Raw genomic sequence first — 17614 nt, forward strand, 5'->3', positions numbered from 1 at the left:
CTAAGCGGGTGTGCTCATAGTCAATAGGCAGGCACCTGATGGTCCCTCCTCATTTGCGACCTTTTCATTTAATTTCGAAGCTAAGAATTCAGTCTAGATTAATGTTCATTCGCGAACTAAATGGGATTACAATTTTTAATAGCCCCCTTCAAGCCACTACCAGAAGTATATATTTAACTGAAAATATCATTAAACGACATGTCGATGTAACCAGCACGAACTCTGTGTGTTTGTTCAGTTCTCATAAGATTTTACTGGCTGTCCTGTCCACGACAACACTGAGAGAACGCGTACACAAAAACTACGTTTCCGAAACATTTGTACTTTGTCGCAGATGCATTCATGCAGTGGAATAATCTAGACGTAGCAGTGAATTAACCGCCATTTTTTTTATCATTTCAACCACAGCGGCGATCTCCGTAAGTGTTACTTCCCAGCGGAGCACTTACGTGACACAACCTTAAATTATAGTTCTTATGTAATCCGTGGAGCCGCTTTCTCAAAATCATGAGCAGAAAGATAAAGAAGGATATTGATAAAGCTGCTTGTACGTTTGGTATGTTCACATCACATTGCATTGAGCAATACTAACGGACGTGAGTTATCAAGATTTGTTTGACTAAATATTTTTTGACAGAGGTTCATGAAAATAATTGCATTAAAAATAATTTTCTAAGCCTCTGCTATCGTGAAGGGACCATAATTTATCGGCAAAATAATATTTCATAAGTAGGTAAAACGAAAAGTGCGTTGAATGCTGTGTGAGGCATACTGAAAGGTTTGGAATCTGGAGGAAGATTGTAGAGGTATTATCTTTAATTAAGTAAAACACGCCAGGGTGCAATTGCCGGAACAACGAATAATATAATGTGAACTAAATTAGTTTGGCAGCCAATTCCAAAATCGCAGCACAGAAAAATATGTATTTGTTGAAAATGTAATGGTTCAATATTGCATCTATGGTTAATGCAGTATAGTTAACTATAGTTTTTCCCCTTCTAACCGGCTACGATTTTGACATTTCATGCTGAAATTTTATACCGCTAAAAACTTCAATAAGTCCGCTTCAAGGAATTGATATGAGTACTCAGGTAGGGCCATTTTTCCCCTTCTAACCGGCTACGATTTTGACATTTCATGCTGAAATTTTATACCGCTAAAAACTTCAATAAGTCCGCTTCAAGGAATTGATATGAGTACTCAGGTAGGGCCATTTTATATCGTACTAACGGTTCAAGCGCTGAAATGCTGGAGATTTGTTCATAAGAAAATGGAGAGCTAAGGATAAAAAATGAAAATAAATCACATTTAGAGTCGATAATCGCCTGAAATGAGACAGCGTAACCCTTTTCAAGTGCACTAATATGTAAGCTGTTACACGGGACGCAAACTGCTTTGCCTTAATGTCGACAGATTTCAGGACAGCTGGCAATAAATAACACAGCAAAACCAGAGCCGATGCTGTTCTGACTTGGCTGCGCGCCCCGAGAACTCGAAATTGGACACAGCCAGTGGTTAAAACGTATCTTTTGGGATGCATTTGCATTTATATACAGCGACACATTCAGACGTTAGCTACTTGAAGAGCACAATTGAGTATGAAAAACATGATATTAGCGTTGACAGTGTGTCTGGCGACAGCATGGACAGGCGCCTGCGGATTTTCTGCTCCGTTTTACATATTGCTGCATTTGTCGGATGTCAGTGGCATGGAAATGGCGCACATTCGCAAAAACCGTAAGCTGTCCAGTGCTCGGTGAATGTTGATCTGTCCAGAGTTGCCTCATTTACGCCATCACTGGACTACTTCAATGTGTTGCCACAGGAAGAAGGACACCTCGTTATCTGGTTTGCGATCTGCCGGAGATAAAACTTATCGGCCAAGACAACAGTGACATCTCAGTTCATACAGTGGAATAAAAGTTCATCCCGCTGCGTGGACTGCTTTAATGAGCCTGCCGGTAGCATAGACACTACCTAAGGTTTTTCTATTTTGTTTTATAGGTGGATATATTTCACAACTGTAAATGTTATGAAGGAATAACCGGTTCTTATTGCTGCTGCCGAATACCACTGTGCTTGTATTGATTTCTGAAACTAGCATGTTTTGGATAGCAGGGATCGCTAAAAACGTGCTTCTTTCTGGGGGAATGTTGAGGGCAAACTGAAACCTCTCCCAGCACCAGTTGTTGAATCAAGGTCAGGAAAAATTGTGAGTACATTACTGGCTGGACAAGCCCGCACTAGCCATGAACACATGGCCCTCACTGCTAAGATTTCCTCGTTTGACGATCGCTTGACAAAACTAGAGGCGGCATCTGCAGCTGCTAAAGACTCGGCTGTGCGTTCAGAAAAATTAGAACAAAACTGCGTCTGGACTGAAATGTATTATGCATAACATTGACAGAAAAAAATGATAATGTTGATAATCGGCAATCACATATGGCTTGTTTCAAGCAGCCTGCGAATCATCTGAAACGATACTGGGATCAGTAACAAAACTGCGAACCACAATACTATGGTTTATGTGCGATAGTATCTAGCGAGGGCACCGACTAGGGTCTAATAGAGGGAAAAGTAAGGCCTGTGATCATTAAGGTTTTGTGTGAAGAAATGTTTCGGAATGTTTCCAAACAAAAAACACTACTTTTCAATTATCTTTTTAATAGCGGTGCAAAATGCTTCAGTGCCGTGGTTATAATTCTGTATTAATTTACTGTGTGTCTATAATTAGAGAAATTATCATATAAAGAAAATTCTTGTTAATGCGTTCGGAGATCGTGCGTGCATCCCTCCTGCGCTACTGCTTGTAACGGGGTAAACGGCTTCTAAAGCTGCTTCCGTGCAGCTTTTTTCTTTGGCCTCCTCCATATATTTTGTGGAAATAAAGATTTGAATTCATAAAAGCTGTTAGACCTTCGACCAATATCTAATATGATGCAAACTTTCGTAAACTAAAGGGATGATGAGGATACAGAACGAATAACTTTTTGGCACACGTACTTTCTGTGCATAAACTACTATGGAAACATTCAAGAAAACTTAGGAAGAACACCAGCAAATCTCGTTTACAGCTTGACCGTCTTTTTATTGAAAATGTTCGATACTCATGGAATGTTGTTAATAAATTCCTTGTTTAAGAGCTCGTCATTATAACTGCGAAAAACTATGCTTGACATCCACTGAAATAAAATCTAACACTTTTGAATGCAAACGCTCGAAGATTGGCAATAGGTGTGTCAATTGGAACTGCCTTGTAGAGTGTCATTGGCCGTCAGCCGTATGCGTCTCTGAAAATGGTTTGAATCAGTTTCTTACACAGAATTACTGCTCCCGGGTACTCGGCTATTAGAAACAATAGGCTCTTTTATCGCATTGATGAGGTACTGCTTTTTATCAGAAATGGCATCGAGTACATGGCGAAGCCTTAAATACCTAAAACAGAGTCTGGTTCGAGATTAGGGTAATTTGTTTTTAGGAATTGATGCTGTATACCGACCGAAAGGTGGGAGCGGAATTTCTATTTTGGATGTCACTATGTCATTGCAACAAATCTTATTGATTGTTTTTGAGGAATTCAATGCATCGCTCATCAACTGAAAGTCTTTGGTCACAACTGGCCACGACAAGGTTCTTTTTAATATGGTGATACACTTAGCTGTCTGATTTTACTTATCAAAGTTGTTGATAGCCCTAATAGAGCGTTCCATTTTGGTTCTTGCGAAGATTTTTATTGTAAAGTTGTAAAGGTCTGTCCATTCATAATGCCCTCTTTGTTGAATTCTCATATGTTGTAGTCCTAAAAAGCCAGTTTACAAATTTATCCCTACTTTTTAAAATGCTGATGAATATGACGTTATGTCCTTGCTTAGGGATAGCTTTGATCAATTCCTGCATTCAAGCGATCTTTTTGCGTTGGATGTGTTAGCGAAAACCGTTTGCACAGTTGCTTCCAATTGCATATAAAAGTATTGGGTGAGTAGGCGTGTGGAACGCAATCCTAAATACCTATGGTATAATAGAGAGATAATACAGCATAGTTGTCGCACCAAGGGACTTAATCTGCGTTGCCGGTCGAAGAAAAATAATCAAGATATACATGTCAGCATGCCAAAGAAAACGCTCAAAACTATGATGCATGAGGCTGCGGAGACGTCTAATACAGCATTACATTTTCAATATTCATTGGTAAAAGCTCCAAATTTTGGACGACAATCAAGCCGCCTTTTCACAACACTGATGCATTCAGCACCGTACGTAAGTACCCCTCTCACGCTCAAATTTTATTTGAAGCGTTCAGTGGGTACATTACATCGGTGTTTTCCATTGATAATGGCAGTAATACCTCCTTAGGCCAATAATTTTTCAACACCAGTGTTATAAGCATTGAAATATCTTCTTCTGGAATTTAATGCTCCTTACTTGGTATAGATAACACTAAACACCCTAGTCCAGATAGTATCCCTATGCCTTTGAAAAGTTATGCCGAATGGTGTGCAGGTTATCTAACAATAATATTTCAAAAACAACTTGACTCGGGAACAGTGCTGTGAATTGAGAAGGTCGCTAGCAGTGTTCCTACTCACAAGTCAGACAAATTATTTCCCACTACAGGACTATTTCAGTAACATCTACCTGCTGCAAACATGATTCATAAGCACATTATTCAATACTTACTAACAACAGGCCTTTCAAAGCATCAGCTTGGTTTCCGAGCCGGTTTTTGTATTGATTGGCTTCACGCACGGTATTACCTCACTACTTATAATCGTAAAAACGTCGATGTCATTCTCAAACACTGTTCCAAACGTTTCCACAAGGTATTCTATAATAAACTTCTCGCCGAGCTTCGCACTATTCTCATAGGCACAAGTAGTGATAAACTACTTCCATGGATTATACACTACATTCTCATCAGAACCCAATTTGTTAGCTTCAACCAAAAACAGTAGTCACTGTTTCATATTATATCGAGTGTGATGCAGGGCTTTGTTCTCGGAACCCTTTCATGCATAATATATACTGCAATATTGTGTTCATAAGGTTAATCAGATGAATTTCCTAGGTTCGGAGTTACCTTGCAGCGGAGCGCTCGGCGCACCTCTTTGTCTTCGTCGCACTCACAAACTGGTGCATATCGGTGGCTGAAGTAGTTTCCCTCGTGGTACAAAAGGAGCCCTCCTGGCAACTTGTGGTAGCAAAGCACAGAAGGATCGCAGTAGTAGTAATGGCCAAGCATTCTTTTTCAGTAATAGGATAATTGGACTGCGCTTTCCTGAAAGTCCGCATAGCGTACTCCACCACATACTTGCAGAAACCAGGTTTGCGTTGGCTGAGAACTGCATCTGTGGCGTAGGATGGTAGGCGACGACAAAAGGCAGCCTAAAATATTCGAGGCATAATCGTAAGGAGAAGCTGCAGGCGTGTAGATGAGTAGAGAGGAAATGTTAGAAACGAAATTTACGACGAAGCGGTGAAAGTAGGAGCAGAGTCCAACGAATCCTGGAAATGCTTCATTGATTTTGGGTGTGGAGATTGGGTTTTGAGGTGGAAGGGTTGCTCAGGAAAAATGCCGTGCTAACTACATAAACTAGAATAGTTAGTCGTCGAGCCGCAAAGCTGCACTTTTTGAAAATCAGTTGAAGGCCCACGGCTGCAAGACAAGTGAAGACATCCTTCAGTCGGAGCCGATGAGATTGAACATTGGTGGAAATGACTACGGTGTCATAGAGATAGTTAAGACAGGTTTGCGACTTGTATTCACAAAGAACAGCGTTCATAAGGAGTTCGAATCTAGCCGGAGCGTTGAAAAGTCCAAAATGCTTGATGCTATATCATCATATAATCCGCCCATGTGATGAAGGTGGTCTTAGAATGGTCATTGTTATCCATTGGCACCTGCAAGAAACCAGATTGCAATTCTAACAAGAAGAAACACTCAGTTCCCTGCAGGCAGTCCAGGGCGTCATCAAGGCGGGGCAGAAAAATCTTTGAGCGTGATTGTGTGGAGCCAGCGGTAGTCGACACAAAACTTGAAGGAACCATATTTCTTAGGTACCGTCTGTTGCAGAAGTTTGCAGCGCAACGCGCAGGGCGGAGGAGTAGTATCACTTCCGAAAGGCGGCGCTGCGCCCGCCTGCGCGACCAGGTGACGCTGCTATAAAGAGTGAGGAGGCTTGTTCTCTTCCCCTCATCCCGCGGTTGATATCGCACATCTTTGCTCTCAGCCGCGCGATGAGGGGAAGAGAACAAGCCTCCTCACTCTTTATAGCTGCGTCACCAGGCAGCGCCGGCGGGCGCAGCGCCGCCTCTCGAGAGCGATACTGCTCCTCCGCCCGGCGCGTTGGGCTGCCAACTTCTGCAACAGACGGTACCAACCCAACTGTAAACGCTCAGGGACTGTGGGATGCCGGATGACACCCCGGCAAAGCATGCCGTTCATGTGATCAGCAAATACTTGGCGCTCAGAAGCACGCCAGCGATAGGGGCACTGGCGCAAAGGCATGTTGTACCAATCTTTCAGTCCTTTTTACCTCGCACTGCAGCAGAGTGGAATCACCTTCCGGCACCAACAGCAACCATCAAAGATCATCAGCTTTTCAAGGACGCCTTAGCTAACATTGTATGATTAACCACATGTGTAACCTTTCGACAATTGGTCCATTTTGTTTAATTTCTATTTATTCCTGTAACCACTCCCCTCTCTAATGCCAACGGCCCTGAGGGTACTTGAAATAAAAATAAATAAAAAAAATAAATAAAATATCGATGGTGTAATGTACGACAGAAGTGTGGCCTAAGGTAGTTTGAGGAAGGTCGAATGAAGAAGTGAAACTGTGCAAGGGGCGACGAGTTGATCACATTGCGCAAGCGGGAGATCAGCGTCAATGGCATGCTTGAAAACATCGGATGGTGTCGAAGCGGTCGCAACATCGCAAGAGCATAATACACTACCGTCGAATGAAGTGGAAATGTCAAAAAGATTGTGTGTGTGAGCTGGATAAACTGTTTCAAATCGTCCGATGAATTCGCCATGGAGCAGGATTACTGGGCAAGAAAATGGGTTCGAGGCGTAAATTGCACTCTCGCAGTCTTGAATCTCGGGGACTGCGAACCGGAACAGGAGGCAGGGGTGGCAGGAGGCGGCTTCAGAAGATGTGAAAATAGCAGTCAGAGGTGTCACAAAATCACAACAGAGTGGGACGAGAAGGAAGAAGAGGAGGAGGAGAAAAGGAAGGCGGAAGTACAGAAGAAAACGAAGGAGGTACGGTATCGGGCGACAATACCATTTGTAGTCTGGAAAGTGCGTCAAAGAAGGGGCGTCACAAAGGGGCCGAAGACAGTTTAAGCCACGTGCAGTCTATAACGGCCTGAACAGGCGATTCGAAATTTTATCAAAAGAAGACATCATACGATAGGTAGAACAATAAACTCGATGGGCTACAAAACGTCTTGAATGAGAACACGGGCTCTGCATGACGCTGAGGGGTGATGTGCTGTGATGAAGCAGCGTCTAGTGAAAAGTCTGAACAAGGAGTAGTCATCTTATGAAGTCGACGGCTGAATGCTTCACTGATGGCAAAGACGGCTGCTCCCGGGTCTACGAGAGCGAGAATTATGTCGCCCTCAACAGACACTTTATTACCATTATCGGGACGATGCAGAGGACTTGAGGAGCGACCGGTTGAAGTGGTCGCTCGTAGTGGCGCATCCGGGTATGCAATGTCTTCTCGATGGTCATGCTTCACTTTCAGATTCGTCCACAGTTTTTGGCGGTTTCCGGACAAGCCCTGCAAAAAGCGACTATTTAACGCTATGCATCAAAAATTTCACTCTCTCACCTTCAGTCATATTAGGGTCAGCGCGGCGAAAGAGGCCTTCATCTCTTCGATGTAAACCAAGACTGGCTCATTTGGGAGTTGAAGTCTTGATTGAAGGATGGCCCTGGCTCTTTCCTTTCGAACGACATTTGCAAAGGCAGTCAATAACTCTTTCTTGAAAATATCCCAGCCCTTCAAAGCTGCCTCATTATTTTCTAACTATGTACGGGCAGATACTTGAAGAGTGAAATAGACTTGCCTTATCTTCGCTTCGTCGTTCAAGCCGTTGAATTCGGCGACACGGTCGAAAAGGTCCATCCAGTCTTCCGCATCTTAATGGCTAGTCCTTGGAAGATGAGGGCTAATGGGGCTGGAAGAAGAAAACCGGTGCTGTTGAGTGGACCATTTCCAAAGTTGATGTATTTCGGTGTCGAACGGAGTCAGGCAGCAGACCGCGTTCGAGTTGGAGCCCTTGAAGTCGGTGGCTGGCTCAGTGACCTGTAGGCTGGTCCCCCATGGCGACAGCAACAAGGCTGGGGTCTTCGCTTTAAGGATCAAAGGCAGCACCTCCACCAGATGTCACATAGGGCTGACAAGGCCGTAGAAACCAAAAGAAGACACGGGCTTAATGGTACTGAAATTAAATCTTTATTTGGCTAAGCAAAAAGTAAGCAACTAGGCGGCGGCAAAAGCAGCAAACGTGCTCGTCGATCGTCGAACAAAGAATGCCCGTCACACTCGTCAACGCTCAATTTAAAGGATGCTCAGAACAATCTAGATAACGTCGCAAACTGCTCCTAGCACAGCCAGCAACATTCGAGAAACATACGGAAGTGATCGGAATCTTCGAGACAGATCTCGGCGCATCGTTCGCGACGAAGAAAATGATAACGCGTCGTATCGCGACAACGAGCATGAACAAACACGGGTTACATAATTGATACGCGTGCCAGAATGACAGTGATAAGGCCGAATGGTGGAAGCTGTTAAAAAACAACAAATACAGTTTTAAAGGTTTCACGGCACTTTCCCTTAACGGCGCGGGTAAGACGTCACAGCATCGGAGTAAGCGATCGGAGACCTGGGAAATGTAATCGTCGAGTGGCATAGGTTTGGCGATCTTCTGATACGAATTGAGGACCGGGCGTAGTTAGCGATTAATAGGAATCAGCATTTATTGTACCTGGAATAAATCGGTGGTGCATGCAGGCACTAGATGTGGTGGTTCGCAAGTAGCGGGGCCAATATGTTTCCAGCAGCTCCTGGCCCCTGTCTGTCAGTGCGAGCTGAATCGATAGGGCGCGGCTGGATAACAAGGTCTCCCATCCCTCAAGGGATTGTGCGTATTGGCGGAAAGTGGAGGAGGGGGTCTAAGGTTTTGTGCATTCTGAAAAAAAGTGCAGCAGGGCGCACTCTTCTTTTTTCAAAAAAGGCAGAGCATATCGTGTTCTCCAGGGTACATGCGATTCATCAGTACGTAATGCGCAAGCAATCCCGATTGCGCTCGACGCAGGATTGTCTGTTGTTGCCTGGTGAGTTTTGGGTGCGGTTCTGGCAGTCTGCATCTTTCCTCTCGGTAAATTCGAATAATCTCCCAAATGCGGGTAACCGGGTGCGGTAGCTCTTCCGGCTATTGCTCGGCCCGGATTGACATTGCGCGGGCATGATAGTCGGCAATGGTGTTGCCTGCTACCTGCGAGTGAGCCAGGACCCTCACGATCTCTGCCTCATCCCGGAAGCTTTCACTTGGATATAATGGCTCTTGCCGCGGTGCAGATTACCTCCCTGCGGAAGTTTCCATAGGCTGTTTTGAGTCGGTGACCATGGTGTCCACGCTCAGCTGTGCGAGCGCGAGGGCCCCGGCCGCTTCTTCGAGAACGATGGGGTCTGTTTTCTTAATCGACACGCTGATGATCTGTCTGCATTTTGGCGTAATCACCCCTGCTGCACGTTTACTGTATTTCGAGTGAGGCATCCGCGTAGAGGACCCTGGGGTTCTCTTCCAGCTTCCGGGCTATGGCTTTGGCCCGCGCGGTGCGCCTCTCGTCATCCTTGCCCGACGTCATGTTCCGCGGAAGGGGTTTGGTCTGAATGGTAGTCTTCAAGTCTTCCGAAAGAGCTGCCTTGATGGGTACTGTCTCGACCATCCATCCTATCTTGCGTTAGATGGTTCGTCCGTGTGCCGTGTGACTGAGTCTGATTCTCAGATTAGAGAGGTGGGCTTCAATGAGCTGCTCCACAGTGTTGTGGGCACCCATGTCAAGCAGACTTTACGTGGACGAGTATATTGGCCTTCCCAGTGTTTGCTTCGCTGCCTTACGAAGCATCGTGTTTAGGGTGTTCCTATTCGCCTTTGTCAGCTGGAGATAGAGGGCAGAGTAGGTGACCCGCGACACGACGAACGCGCGTATCAGACGCTTGGCATCGTACTCTTTAAGGCTTTGGTTTCTGTTAGAAACTGGGTATCTAACAAAAACTGTGGCCTTAAAGATACTAAGATGAGAGATACTAGGTATCTGCTCGGTTGTAGTCTTGATCTTTGTGACGGCAGCGTGTGGCTTTCCGTCGCTTTGAAGTAGTAGGCCGGGGAGCCTAATCTTCTGTGTTAGCTTCATGGCCGTTCTGTTGATGGTGACAATAACGTTTGGCGGCAGCTCTTTCTTGGATATTCCTTGTCCAGCTCGTTGATGAGGGCCTCCCCCCCCCCCCCCACACAAACACAGGGTACGGTCTTGACGTCCCTGCTCTACAATCTGGCCCTCCTGACCCTGCCCAATCTACTCAAGCAAATCGAAGGCGTGGACCACGCGTTCTACAGCGACGATATTACGGTGTGGACGGCACGAGCCGGGTCTGATGCCTGGATGGAGGAGGCCTTTAAAGTTCGGAAAGATGGAGGAAGCATTTAAATACTGCTGCCGTAATTTGGCCCACACCATTCATTTCAGACATAACGGCGGATTATAGGATAAAACGAAGGTGCCACCATTCACAATTTACTCCAGATATAAACACAGCTGATCAGAGCATTGCTAAATCAGTTTATGCCTCGAAAATAAGAAAATGAACTAAACTTTTCAGCTCACGCTCAATATTCGATCTCTTTCTCGGTGTTGGCTCATGATTTTGTTTTGAAGTTGCAAATACTGCTTCACCATAACTGTTGGCGTAAACATTAAGTTGTCAGGTTGTCAAGATAATGTTCAACGTGCGCGTAAAAAATTTGTGCGTAGGTATTTTTCCTTACTAAAAATAAAAAGATGATTACTATTGTGCTCAATAAGAAACAGGACCGCTAACAGATTCCAGCTTGTTTCAATGGGGCTAGGACTTGCCTCCTTTCTTATACCCTTGAATACAATAAGTTGGGAAATCGCGTATAGCTCGATCCGCCACCCTCCACAGTAATGTCCCTCGTAGCTGACACTACGTTGGACAATAAAAATATAAAGGGTGGTTTAGTTTAGTCACATTCATGTCATAATGTGCTGGACTTCTTTCCTGTAAGAAGGTATGGAACGACTGTGGGCTAAAAGCTACGTGTGAGATGGTATATCCAGAAATATACGATGACTGATTAAACGAAAAGTCGATTCTTAAATTGGAGCCTCACCTGTCGCGGTGTCTTAGTAGTTAAGGCCCTCAGCAATTGAACCGGAGTAAACGGGCTGATAACCGATCAAGTATTTAAATACATCATGAAACAGCTCAAAAAGACTAGGGACAGGGAAGAAGGAGACGGGACAAAGGGCGGAAGTTCAGAGCGGAGTATCATCTTCAGTTTTGAAGCATGTCTTGTCAGAGTACATGGGAAGAAAAGGGCCACAACCTCCGGTAGAACGAGGCGGTATTAAATGGCGAACGCACACACACGCTAACGGCAAATCATCATCGTAGTCAAGTAAACAAGGGTAATAGAAGGATTAGCACGGTGAAGAGAAGGTAGAACAGGGCCCATTGAACTAGAAAGACAAGGTCGCCTTCTTTCCTGTCCCTTGTTTTTTAGCGCAGTTTCATGATGCGTTCCAATACTAGTCACCAACCAGCCCGCCTCCCACTATTAAAACCAGCCAAGGCGGCAACGTTTTTGTAAAGGCAAAACGCAAAGGCGCTCTCTTGCTAAGCGATGCCTTTGCACGCTACTGAGTTTCTGCTGGTCGAACGTTTTCGGTCCAAAAGTTTGTAGTAACTCAGCACAATTCGGCTAGGATATACGTAGCGAGAGGTACTGTTCAGCAACATTGTTGAGCATTGATAAACCGAGCGGCATCGACGGGTACCAGTGCCCGTGGCTAACGCTGTAAATGGGCATCCGTTACTTGGCAAGAGCGTAAACATTAGTACGGAGTGCAAGCATTAACTACTTGCGGCGTTTCGGCATGCCATTCGAGGAAAGCTAGCTTCAAATTTGGCTATGATGAATGTAATTACCATTCTCACATTCCGTCCATGCCACACTATTTAGCATGCGGAAAAGAAATAGCTGCACTCGTTATTTAGAAAGGGAGATTTGAACGTGCTCGTCACCGATGCGCTGGCCGCCAGCCCATTGGTGTGTTCTGAGGTGCAGGGCTCTTTAATTGTGTTTGTGATTCTTCTCGACTTTCTTGTTTTTGACGTAGGTGTTCTGCATCGACTCGACGCAACTGTCGCTGTACATCTCTACGTCGCCGCTTGGCGAGTCATTTTGTGCGCTCTTCAGGCGTCTTTTAAAGCACGCTTAGCCCTTCGGCCTGCATCCTTACGCTGACCGGCTTCTTCACGTCAAGCAATGATTTCGGCTTCCTCCAAAGCAGCTTTTAAAAACCGGCGAAGATGCCGCGCGCATACACGCGCTCACAATCTATGTTTTCACAGATGAAGCACCCACACAGAGGCACAGCATGTGGTCATGGAAGTAGTGCTTGCGCAGTTCTGGCTACGACTAACCATGCGAATTCGGCTCTAATTTGCGCAGTGTAGGTCTCGCTACAATATGCCAACTCTTTCGCTGCCTCATATTTCACTTCTTTGTTCCTGCCTTCCTTATGAAGCACTGCAGGTGTCCAGCTGGAGGTGTGACAGATACTGATCGTTTCATTTTCTATAAACTAAACTAACCCAATGGGAGTTGGCAAACGGAATGCATTGTTAGGATCGGCCTCCTAGTCGCGATTCGCACGGCTCCTGCAGTGGCCGACGAATGGAGTTGAAATGATGCAGGAAGGCGGCGGATGCTCCTTTACAAGCTCCTGGGCTTCTCCACATGACACCGGTGCTTTGAGATGCTTCGGCATCGCGAGTGCCCGGACACGCGAGTTAAACACTCTGGCACCTCTGCGACCGCAGGAGCTATGAAGGTGCGCCCTCCTTTCCCACATCGCGCCGCGACAGATCCGCGGCGGAAGACCAGCGCGATCGCTATTGCTCCTCTTAGCCCGCCACCAACTACTGCATACTGAATAGACTGTTCGAATACCAACGGCTTTGTGGCCCATAAAAGAATTAGCTCGGCTGGTGGTCAAAAGAGACCGTTGTGAGCTTCTGCTATGTTTTGTGCAACTCGGCCGGAGGGGGCATGGCGGATTCTCCCTGGCCGGCGCTTTGCGAAAGCAGTTGCGTGTAACCAGTCATCTGAGCCCTGTGGCGATGTTGTTCTATCGTGTACTATGCCTGGAAACACTCTATAAAGCCATCGTTCATTCAAATCGTCTCCTGGACTCAGACAATGGACACATGGATTAGAATCGTGACTTTGGTGTTCTCGCTGCGGTTTGATCGGGTGTAGTCTTCGAAGAACATGGTACAGGGGGCACCTGCTGTCGACCTCTAACACTGCAATCCGCGGTGAGATCGTGAAGCTGCTCGAACCACCTCCATTTTAAATACCATTACCATTAGGCGATATAATTGATAAATATACATTTTGTGTCCCCTAATAGGTATATATATACAGGCAATCAAATATAAAATTCTACTTAAGTATTAGCCATATTTAACAAGCACACTTTTAAATTATAATTTAGCATGTTTAGTTCAACGCATACCTATTACATCTCTCCTACTTTAGGTTTCTAACTCTCTTTTACTGTTGATACATTAAACTGAAACCAAGGGATTATGACTACAAACAGCCGCAAAATAATGCCACTGACCTTACTTTCGCTTGACATCTGTCCTCCACAAAGCTGGAAATCAATGTTGTCCTACGTAATAAAACTTCAAAGATACTTACACCAACACAATTATAACGTTTCTCCCGCCGTGGTGGTGCCGTGGTTAGGGCGTTCGGATACTGTGCCCAAGGATGCGGGATCGAATCCTGGCCGGGACGGTCGCTTTTCAATGGAGGCAAAAGGCAAGTCGGCCGTGCAGTGTGCGATGTCAGTGCATGTTAAAACACCCCCGATGGTAGAAATTTAACGACTCCTCCACTACGCCGTCTCTCATGTGACTCGGCACAATGTGATAAGCAAAAATTGCATGATACATGACCTGAGCAAGGGAACACTAAATCTTTTAGGGGCATTCATAAAGGACCCACTGGGAAGTGAATATATTTGCTCAAAGTACATCCGGGCAATAATTAAATTAAAGTGACATTCTTTCCCACAAGGGAAGAGTATACTCCGAAAAAGGTTTACCTGAGCGTGTACTGCACGTGTTTGTTTCAACAGCACGCAACTGTACTATATGCATCACATGCCTATAGGGGTGATGTGATATGGTCGTTGAAATAAGGAGAATATAGTATCGCATTACCTTCATGTCAACCAGCCTTTTGACTGTTCATATGTGCGCGAACGAGAAAAAAAAACAGAATAAATCGCTTAGTGTAAATGCGCATTCATCAACAACACCAATAGCGTGAAGCACATGGCAAGTATGTCACTTCAAAGATATGGTTACCTTTCTGCGACACCTGCAATGGCTAGTGGCACGTAACTGCGTGTACGGAAACTTTTCAGAAACCTTCTTAATGAAGTGAAACCGCACCAAAAATTAAGGTAGACAATAGTCAACTTTCAACAGGCATTCTAATGAATGCAATTCACAGTTGTCTTTATTCGTCCTTGAAGCTAGCTAGTCAACAGACCGATAATTCATCCAATTTCCGTTCACATCTTACCAAGGGCATCCGTTCACCACTTAGATTCCATGGATTGCACAGGTCACTCTTCCAACTGAAGTCTCATACATCAACGGGCATAGCGGAAATCATCTACAACCATCTTCAAATCCTATTGACTTGATGTTGCTTGGACTATTAAATCTATAATGCATCAGACTGAGAGCAGTTCACGTATATCGGAGGAGATACATATATACAAAACGCAGCCTGGCCTGCTTCAGTCTCGCAATATCTACACTCTCAGTACGCTGATAGAAACGGCTAGAGCATCCAAATAACAACACATGATGATAAGTCGTACTCTTATCTGTATTCTTGAGATGCGGGGGCACAAGCCCAGAGCTCGTCCTACGAGTGCAGACAAACATATCCTCAAATGTCACTGAGATGTTAAATGTACGCCCGCTCTCCCGAAATGTGCACCAGGTGCTTAACGACCACAGACGTAGCGACAGAGGCAGAATCCTACAGGTTAGGCTTGAATATAGGTCGCAAACATTCCACACAGATGCTATGGAGGATGCGAATGGCAAGCTTAAGCCGCGGTAGTTTGCAGGGAGAAAGGAGGGCTGATCTTTTGGTGCAGCATCAAATTACAGCAACCGAGCTGGAGGAGGTAGCCGCAGCGCTGGCCCTGATGGAATATCGGGCCAAGATGGAATATCGTGCCAAGAATATTTTAGCGATAACAAATCGGTATTCAACGACGCGGGTAGAATATTTTTTACAGCAGTAAAACTCGCCTTCGGTGAGGCTACGACAGAGCAGGCCGCGTTAGTTTGGACGCCTGCGCAGCAAGGGTTACTGCAAAGAGAATGCGCATAGGCTGGCCCGAGGTGATTATTTTTGGGATAGCATTAGTCTCTGTGCGAGCAGCCCCCACAATTCGGTGAATTTATACATTGCCAGCTAGAATGACAGCCATAAGAAACTGCACAAATGACAATGAGTGAGAAGAGGTAGGTGGAGGACACTGAAAACTGGAGTATTGCTGAATCCACACCTTTTTAAGTAGATGGTACAGAGGTACTTATCGCTCGGTGAAACAAATGCGATGAAATCGAAAACATGATGAATATTGTGTGGCCATGCACTAGCTTTGGCAAGTCAAACAGAATTGGTGATTCTGAAAGCCACTGCTGCTCAAACGGGAAGATCAAGACCAGCGTAGAGTCTTAGATCAGGCCATGGCTGCCGCCGTAATACAAGAGGTCTCTGACGACGACTGAGGGGAATAATGGGATTAATAAATGTCAATGACACAGTTGAAAGGGGAATTTATATCGGGAAATGGTTCTCGATTGCCAGAGTCTGTGCAGACAGGTTCTCTTTCGCACATTATTGACGCTAAATTGACGTAAATGAGATAGATATATAGGCCACGGTGTTTACTTTTGAAATACTCTACTATATTTATCAGATGCTTTTGATGGAAGGTCCAGATTGCATCACCGTGTTCTACTGAAGGCCTTACAGGTATTCTTTACGCATGTAATTTGACTTCTTGTGCAGCTTTAACAATTCCTCCAGAGAAACCATAGTTTCCATTCGGCCTTGTAAAATATAGTCTATATTAAGATGCCAGCTTACGTCGCTGGTATAAAATCACCCAAATATTTGACATGATTGCACATTGTTATTTCATTTTCATCTAGTGGGTAGGACAACTTCCACGCGCTTCTGTTGGTAAAACTTGTACTCGCGTTGTTAGTTGTATTAAGCTTGATTCGCTATTTTGCGACACCAAGAACGAATCGACTTTAACAAATCATTAAGCCTAATTGTTTCCTCTATTTTCCTTTTGTTTGTGCTCAATGCCCAAAATTCGGCAAAGGGCCTAATGCTCACTGGTTAATCATCATAGAAAGATAAATCACTGCCATAATTAGGAACAGAATAGGAGCAATCACAAACCCATGATACACCTGAGGGGAGATTGACGTTATTCGACACGCAACCATCCAAGCCACGCACAACCTCCGGTTAATTAGGTAGGAAGCAATCCATAAAAGAATTGCTTTCTATCCCTGCAGCAATATTTTTGTGATTACGTCGTGGTATGGAGCGACGTAGAATGCTTTATAGAAATCTAAAAAGTTTGCCTCCATTTGACCTCTTCTGTTAAATGCTTTACTCAAGTTGTGAGTTATTTCTTCACGCTGTGTAACTGTGAATAGACCTCACAGAATTGTCGACTATTCTGAGAGTGCTATTTTTTCCTGATATATAATGAAACTTTCTATACAACATGCTTCTGAATTCTGCAGCATATGCGTGTTTAGTGGTGCTTGTTTATAGTAGTTATTGTGCAATTTGGTCTCAGATTTATTGATAGTAACTATTCTGGCACATCGCCAGTATTCTGCTATTTCAGTGGTAGGTAAGGACAACTGATACATTTTCGTAGGTACTTCGCGACCCATACACTCTATTGTTTATAGAAGCATTAAAATCATACCGGATCCTAATGGAGTCTTTAAATATAGCTTGTACAGGAGACAGAGACTTCCATCTAGGTACCACACTTTTCTTGCATTTGGTAGTGGTCATGGTATGCCTGGAATGAAGCGTTCGATGTAGAAATGTTTAAATACTAAGTCATTTGGTCATCTACCTGCTTTAAAACAAAACGATTCAAAACTTTATGTTGGGCCTGCAGCTAAGTATCTTGATGCACTGTTGG

At 44.7% G+C, this 17614-nt stretch overlaps 1 long non-coding RNA gene across 1 annotated transcript in view; it reads right to left on the minus strand.

Moving 5' to 3' along the window:
- The window catches only part of LOC146174249 (uncharacterized), a 62076-nt gene that overhangs the window by 31638 nt on the left and 12824 nt on the right, over positions 1-17614 (minus strand). Inside the window, exons 2-3 of the long non-coding RNA XR_014702250.1 lie at positions 17390-17488; positions 14035-14137 (exon numbers count right to left, since the gene is read on the minus strand). This is a non-coding gene — a long non-coding RNA (uncharacterized LOC146174249). The remainder of the gene's footprint in view (positions 1-14034; positions 14138-17389; positions 17489-17614) is intronic.

The sequence above is a fragment of the Amblyomma maculatum genome, chromosome 11, assembly GCF_055883805.1.
Source record: "Amblyomma maculatum isolate TAMU_Amacu chromosome 11, ASM5588380v1, whole genome shotgun sequence".
Taxonomy (NCBI): Eukaryota; Metazoa; Arthropoda; class Arachnida; order Ixodida; family Ixodidae; genus Amblyomma; species Amblyomma maculatum.